This window comes from Microtus pennsylvanicus, chromosome 12 (assembly GCF_037038515.1).
Source record: "Microtus pennsylvanicus isolate mMicPen1 chromosome 12, mMicPen1.hap1, whole genome shotgun sequence".
Taxonomy (NCBI): domain Eukaryota; kingdom Metazoa; phylum Chordata; class Mammalia; order Rodentia; family Cricetidae; genus Microtus; species Microtus pennsylvanicus.
Genome location: NC_134590.1, coordinates 88,351,854 through 88,359,970, shown reverse-complemented (window position 1 = coordinate 88,359,970; position 8,117 = coordinate 88,351,854). Strand labels below are relative to the sequence as shown.

General features: G+C 45.0%; 1 pseudogene; it reads right to left on the bottom strand.

The window, feature by feature from the left end:
• Positions 1–6,725: 6,725 nt before the first annotated feature.
• On the bottom strand, positions 6,726–7,089 carry LOC142832903 (WAP four-disulfide core domain protein 2 pseudogene; annotated as a pseudogene).
• Between the last annotated feature and the right edge of the window lie 1,028 nt (positions 7,090–8,117).

Genomic DNA, 8,117 nt, shown 5'->3' with positions numbered 1-8,117 from the left:
GAGAGCAGGAGAACCAGCCTGGACCCTTGCTGTACGCTGCAGTGAGCATCCCAGCTGAGGCAGAGCTGGAGAGCTCTCTTGGATGGTGACAAGGTGGGCAAGCTGGAGGGTTGACCAACCCAGCTACCACTCAGGGCCAGATTCAGGGCTACTAGTTGGCCCACCCCAACATCCACCTCATCTAAGAACTGTTGGAGCATGTGAAGGGGGTGAACCTACAGATCCAAAACTAACAGTATCTCCATGACACAGGACAACAGGCTATCCAAGAGGAGGCCCAGTGAGAGTTCATTATTGGTGGGGTAGCAGAGTCCATGAACATTTGGCAAATAAACACTTACAAGTGAAGATGAAAGGGCTAAAGGATTGATGCTGTAACTCAAAGGGCCCTTCCACAGCTGCTGCTGCTTCTTGTTCTTGTTCTCGTTCTCGTTCTCCTTCTCCTCCTCCTCCTCCTCCTCCTCCTCCTCCTCCTCCTCCTCCTCCTCCTTTTGCTTTATTTGTTTTTGGTTTTCCTTTTTTAATTTTGTTTTGTATTTGGGGAGAAGATTGCTAGGGTGGAGGGTGAATGTCAGGGGAAGGGGAGATAGGTTAGATCAGGATGTGTGATGTGAAATCCGCAAAGAATCAATAAAGGCTTTTTTTAAAAAATGAAGTTGAAAAAGAAGCATGACATGTTTTACTACTCTTCAGAATATATTCAGTATAGAAATTTATCCCAGAAGATACCAATAAAGCATTGAGGTGTCCTGTTATTGTGGTTTGAAAGAGCATGTCCTATGAGCTCAAGTATTTGAACACTTGGTCCCAGTGGGTGGCACTGCTTGGAAAGGCTTAGGAGGTGTGGCCTTGCTGGAGGAAGTATGTCACTGGGGGTGGGTTTTGAGAGTTTAAAGACATGCCATTCTCGGTTTGCTCTCACAGCTTCATGTTATAGTTAAGATGTGGACTCTCTGCTCTCAGCTCCAACCACCATGCCTGCTGCTTCTGCCATGCTGTCCCTGTGAAAACATAGGTCCTAACCCTGTGAAACCATAGGTCAATATAAATTCTTCCTTAAATTGCCTTGCTTGTGGTGTTTTATCGCGGCAGTGGAAAGGCAACTAAGATACCCATGAGCATTAACATTACAACTGATAGCACTTGACCATTTTTAAATCAACTATGAGTTAGTCCCTATAATATAGTGGTCAGATAAACCATAACTTATCATTGTCTAATAGTGCCCATACAATTCGTTCACTTTGTTCTACTTTGAAGAAGTTCTTGCTTACTGAAAAAAGCGGAGAAAAATGGTGTCCACATTGACTGTGGTCAGTGCCCGGCCTGGCACTTTATGTCTGGCAGACACTGCATGGCGCGAGCTATTAGCAGCAATCTGTTCACTCTGCTCTCCAGTGGGCACAGTGAATAGGATGTGTTCCAAGTAGGCCGTAGGTCTCCTTGGGAGCTAAATACTGCATATGGCATCCATGAAATCTTTTATTGTCCACAGGACGGAGATAAACTCATCAGGGGCTTGTTCACCTGGAAAACTCTCAGTGTTCCTTTCCTGGGTATGGTGACAAGTATAGAAACAAGCAGTTTCTATACTCTCAAATTCAGGTGACTGCACTGAATTAGAAAATTAATTTTGTTCATGAAATTCACTCACACCTCCTCTCAGGGCAACCCACAGCTGCTCGTAATAACCACTTAAAGAACCCGACAGTGGTGGCAAATGCCTCTAATCCCAGCACTTCAGAGGCAGAGGCAGGCGGATCTCTAAATTCAAGGCCAGCCTGGTCTACAAAGTCAGTTCCAGGACAGCCAGGCTACCCTGCCTCCCAAAGCAAAATAAGTAAATAAATGACGGCTGGAAGAAGAAACCCAGAAAGTTCTTATGCCAGTGGTTCTCCATGATTCCAGCTACTGCAAAACATGAAATAGACTAATGCTGATTGATGGCTTACAGAATGCTGAGACACAGAAAACAGAGGGAGAAGGCCAACACCAAGGTGACAGGGCTGGACCTGAGGCTCGCCAGCAAAGCGCTTCAATGCATGCACAATTCCTGGAACCACAGGAGTAAAATAAAAATAAATAAATATAACTTAAATTAATTAAAATAAATACAAATAACAAAACATACAGAAAGTCTTAATATTTCTCATCTTTCATAACACTCAGTTTACGCACATATGGTGATCCCAAGTACAGGAAGCAGTGTAAGGAGAGCAGGAAGGGCTGCAGAGACCATGGCAACCGCAGCCTGGGGGAATGGAGTACAGCTTTCGTTTTTAACTTTTCCTGCCTATGTGTGGATGTGTATGCAGGGTGCTGTCGTCCTCTATTGCCATCCATTTTGTTTTTTGAGATAGAACCTCTCACTGAACCTGGAGCAAGCCTTTATGAACCTAGGCGTTTGTCTGGACTAGCTGGTCATCAAGTTCCAGAGACCCACCCATCTCCAGTCGCCCAGCCCGAGACTATAGGCTATGCCGCATCTCCTGGCTCTTACAGGGGTAACGCTGGTGTTACAGAGTTTGTGACTTCCTGGGAAAAGACTGTAGACTCAATCCAGTTATAATTAAAAGATTTATTGATTACCTGTTGGCAGGATGAACGATCTCTGAGCCAAATTAGAGATCCCTGAGAGAAGGCGATTGAGGGGAGACTTTTTAAAGGGCAAAACCACAAGAAGACCTTCTCTATCTACACAAGCAAGCAAAAACTGGTTTGCTCTGCCAAGTGAAGTAGTTAAAGCAATCAAAAAAATCTGTGGGGGCGGGCGGTGCTGGCGCACGCCTTTAATCCCAGCACTCGGGAGGCCGAGGCAGAGGCCAAGGCAGGCGAATCTCTGTGAGTTCGAGGCCAGCCTGGTCTACAAAAGCTAGTTCCAGGACAGGAACCAAAAGCTACGGAGAAACCCTGTCTCGAAAATCCAAAAAAAAAAAAAAAACACAAAAAAACCAAAAAGAATCTGTGGGTATCTGTGCAACCAGGTCGCTGAAGCAACGAAGCAGTTGTCATAGCTGTACATGTCTGGGTGGCGGTCACTGAGTCATGGATACTGGGAATTTATCTTCCAGGGACTGGAGTCACAGACAAAGGCTAGTGGGTACCGAGATGGGTACCTAGCATAAAAATGGAGCTTCTTTAGCCATCACACTGCAGATCCAGGCTCATGCTTGTAGAACAAGCAATTCATCCTCTGAGCCAGTCCGACCACTTCTTCTTGATGTATAACTGACAAATAAAAACTACATATGGTTAAGGATTATAACTCATGGTGTGGCATATGCATCATGGAATAAACTAACGAACAAATCCAGAGCCTCACAGTTTAGAAAATAAAGAAACAACACTTAAGATTAAAAAAAAATTAAAAGGTAGGGAATGTGACTGGACACAGGGTAAATATCTGTAAGCCCAGGTCCCAAGAGGATGAGACCAGAGGCTATCAGCTGGGAGGCTGTCCTGGGCTCTGTGGCACATTCCATACCAGTCTGGCCCCAAAGCAGAACCATGTCTCAGAAGAAAGCAAACTGGGGAAACTTCATGAAGTCACATGCCCTCCATGCGCGGTTCGCACTAATCTTTGTATTCTATTAACCTTAACATCTGTGCTACAGAAGCAAGCACTCCTACCCTATTTCTTGTAATTGTCCCCTGTCATCAACAAAACACCAAGTCCGTGACCCAGGGTTTGCAGAGTACCACAACCCTTTGCTGGGAAGATTGCTTAGGGATTGCTATTACAGTGAGTGACACAAATTGAGGCAACTCACATCTTCCTGTAACCGGTTCTTGAAGTGGATCCCCTAGGCTCTGGGGTGATAGGGCCAAAAGGACGTAAGCTGGAAGAGTTTGCACACCTCATGCAAAGGTGTGTCAGAAGAGAATCACACCAATGCATGGAAACACAAACTTGTGAGGGAGACAGGAGGGAGCAGGAAAAAGGAGGATGGAGAGATTAGAAATTCTCTGAATCCCTGGGTTCGGAGTACATATGGCCGAAATCTTTCCCTCTTATCCCCAGGGATAATATGAGATGCTAACTTCTGTTCTTGGCATAAACGACTAAGACTGAGTGAGATTTTCTGCTCCTTAACTAACAGAAAGACACTTTGCCCATTTCTGAGTAATGCACCTATTTTTAAAGTCAGTCTCACTTTTATATTTAGGAGAAAAAAATACTCCGCCCCCCCCCCGAAAAAAAGAGAGAGAGAGAGTAGGCTGAAGTATCTTTAGCTAAATATTTACCTGGAGTTTGAAAATGTGCTAAGTGTGTGTGTCTGTGTCTCTGTGTGCCTGTCTCTGTATGTATCTCTGTGTATGCATGTGTCTCTGTGTGTATATGAATGTGTGTGAGTCTGTGTGTGTCTGTATGTATGAGTGTGCATCTGTGTGTCTTTATGTGTGCGTTTCTGTGAAAGTGTGTGTGTATTCATGTGTGTGTGTCTATGTATATATGCATGTATGTAAGTGTATGTATATGTATGTGTGTGAGTGTGCATGCGTGTTTGTGTAAATAAATCTGCAATGACAAATATTTACCCTTTTCGACACTGCTGATCAGGAGTTCACACTCAGTAGAGGATGAATAGTTAGCAGCTGAAGGTCCCTTGTCTTAGGCTACCCTCCAAAGGCAGCTAGGGCAGTGTCTGATGTCACTATGTGAACCTGTTCATTTTCACAGTGAAATGGTTGTTACTCGAGTTCCCTTGTGCAAGTACTTACACTGTGCACAAACATCGCCAGAGAACGTGGCAGCCTGGCAGCTGCAGAGACTGAATAGTAGCACCAAGGTCAGCCTTCTCCACGCAGAATTGCTTCTTTTGAACTGGCCGGAAGGCCCTTTGTCAGCATAAGTCCACATCAGCTCCAAGTCCATCTTCTCTGGTATGCGTTCCTTAGACCATCAGGACAAGGCAGTGTAGACTTTATCAAGTCTCCGGGAGCTGTTAACTGGCTGTTCTCATTTGGCCCATTCACTAATACACAGTTTAGAAGTATGAAAAATTTGGGTCTGACACAAGCTTTCATTGTGATAAATCATGGTGATAATATTTGCAAGTTTTATTCTATTTTTCAATAATATGTAAGTGGAGTACAGTGTGATATTTGACACATGTATACGGTACGTAATGATAGAACCAAGATAATTAGTGTATCCACCTCACATGTCTTCCTTTATTATACAAAAAGCATTACCAATCATTTCTCCCAGCTGTTTTGGAATGTGTAATAAATTATTGTTAGCTATTGTCACGTCCTATGCACTTCTCAAGCTTCTGCCACAAACGTGTGCTCTTGAGTGGAGTCCCTTTTCTTTGGAGGCAGACTAATTTATTGACATATTAGCATCTGGCTAGCTCCCAGTCACTTGCTTTGCTGGTTGAAAAGAGTAAAAAGGTAATTTAACTCCCAACAAAAAGTCACTTAGGGGTTCTTTTGATCTACAACAGTAGGCTTCTAAATTCATTGTATTGACCTGCAAGCAGAGCAATAAGCAAAGACCCAATGGGGAATTCAACTGAGTAGTCAAGAATGCAGGGGGGGAGGGGTTTGTTTTGCAGAGACCTGCACCCCATTTACACATAGTATAAGGGCTGAGGAAAGTGGTCTTTCAGGATAGCTGGGTACTAGGCGCTGTGACTTAGGAGCATTTTGAGAAAATGGCATGAAACCAAACTCAGCATGGACATGGTGGGATGAAAGGGGGTGGAGTGGGGAAGGGGTGGTAGAGAGGGGTGGCTTTCAGAGGAACATGAGTGGTTATGAACCCCTAAAGTATGGAAACACCAGGGACTTGAAGACCAGAGTTCCTCCCAACTGTCCCAGCATGTCTACCTTTTGGCCAATGCTGCTGTAAGGTTGGCATGATATTTATTACACAACTGTGTTACAGAGTTAATTCAAATCAGGGACAAATGTATAATGTAAAACTCAAAAGCAAGCCACCTACAATATATTAAGCTAACAGTGGCTTCTTGGGGATGGGGATACTTTCTTTGAATATCTTGTCACAGAAGGCTCTATCTGCATAAGCAGACTGTCAGCTCTAGTTCCCACAAGCAGCATGCTTGCTTCTCACCACTGAAGATACTGACTGTCCTCTCCTCTCCCAAGGACTAGCTACTTACCCCTGCTGGTCAGCAGCAGAAGCAACCTCTTCCTCGTGTCTCACTGTACCACACAATCTGTGCTGGAAGAGCTGCTTTACTTCTCTGACAGTTACATGAAAGGGGAAAACGTTCTTCAGTTGTGTTTCTTCTACTGACAGAATTCGAGAGTTGAATCCAACCATTCTTCTTCCCAGCATAGAGTTAGGCCTTCATGAATTGTGTCCAGGACTCTACCTGAAATTTGTTCATTCGCCTGAAATGCCGTGGTTCCAAAGGACCAGGTTTGCTGTAGTTTCTGCTACACTTTAATTAGAAAGTATGGCGTTCCAAGGCACTAATTTTCCACCCCTGATGTATGTTGAAATTACCTGGACACATTTTCTCCACAAACTAATGTTTGGACCTTGCTCTAAGACAGCAACTTTTTTCTTTTCTTTTTTGCTAGTGTACTTTTTTTGGTTTTGTAATTTTTTTTTTCTGAAAGGGAGCTCTTTATTGGTTAGAAAAGGGAGATGCTTTTGCAGGTCCAGGAAGAAACACAAAGACCAGAGGGAAGGGAGGCCTTGGGAATGATGCCAGATGCACGGCCTGGCAGAAGCATTCTCGTCCCATTCCTCAGGCTGGTGGTGACTGCAGCTCAGAATTTGGGTGTGGCACAAGTCATCTTCCCACAGCCATTGCGGCAGCATTTCATGTTTCCAGGACACTGGCTATCCACCTGGAACTGGTCCTCACAGATGCCGAGCTTGGGGAAGTCCACACCGGGTCAGGAGCCCTGCTTTTCAAGGACACCTTCGTCCATGGCCACAGCAGGTGCCGTGGTGGAAACTTGCCCTCCCTCTGATGGAAAAGTAGGGTTGACAGATGAAGAAGGATCCCAGAGCTCTTCCTCAGCCAGTCCTGCACCTGAGAGAGGGGTGGGCAGCAGCAGCCCCAGAAGAAGGCCTGCAGCCGGCAAGCACAGGCAACAGGCAGGCATGGTGCAGGTGCCTTTATTTTATTTTTTTAAAGAGAAAACAAACTATCTTTTTCATTTTACATACCAATTCCAGTTCCCACTCCCTTCCATCCTCCTCTTCCCTTCGCCTAATCCCCCCCCCCATCCACTCCTTGGAGAGGGTAAGATACCTTGCTTTGGGGAAGTTCCAAGGCTTTCCCTACTATATCTGGCTGAGCAAGGTATCTATCCAAAGAGAATAGGTTCCCAAAAAGCCAGTACAAACAGTAGGGATAAATCCTGGTGCCAATGCCAGTGGCCCGCAGTCTCCCCAGCCACACAGCTGTCACCCACATTCAGAGGGACTAGTTTGGACCTTTTCTCTTTCCTTCCCTATCTGGCTGGGGTTGGTGAGCTCCCATTAGCTCAGGTAAACTGTTTCCATGGGTGAAACCATCATGGTCTTGACCTCATCCAGCAGTTGATTGAAACAGAGACAGAGAGTTGCATTGGAGCACTAGACTGAGCTCCCAAAGTCTGGTTGAAGAGTGGGAGGAATGAGAATATGAGCAAAGAGGTCAAGACCATGATGGGTTCACCCACGGAAACAGCTTACCTGCCAGTAACTCTTACATGTGACCCAAGAATTTGCTAAAGATGCAAATTTTGAACCCCCACCTCAGATCTAGTGATGCAGATATTCTGAGGATGTGTCCAGCAATTGTTTTAGCATCCCTCTGGGTGGTTTAGATGCTCACTAAAACGTAAGACTGTTTGGCATTGGCAAATTAAAGTAGAACGCACGAGTAAAACGTATTGCTTCAGCCGCTGATGTACAGCCAGCTTTGAGAGCACCGCTTTGTACAAAAGCCCAAAGGAACTCAAAAGAATTCCCCGTTGACTAAGCCTCCATTCCTCACACCTGGCTGCGCTCCCCACATCCTGATTTAGGTCTCTTTCTGCGAAAGATTAGCAACAACTCAACAGATTTCAGACTTAACTCCAGAACTGATTCCTGGCTTTCGTTTGACTTCATCTTTAAATTCATTACTTATTTGTAAATACCCATG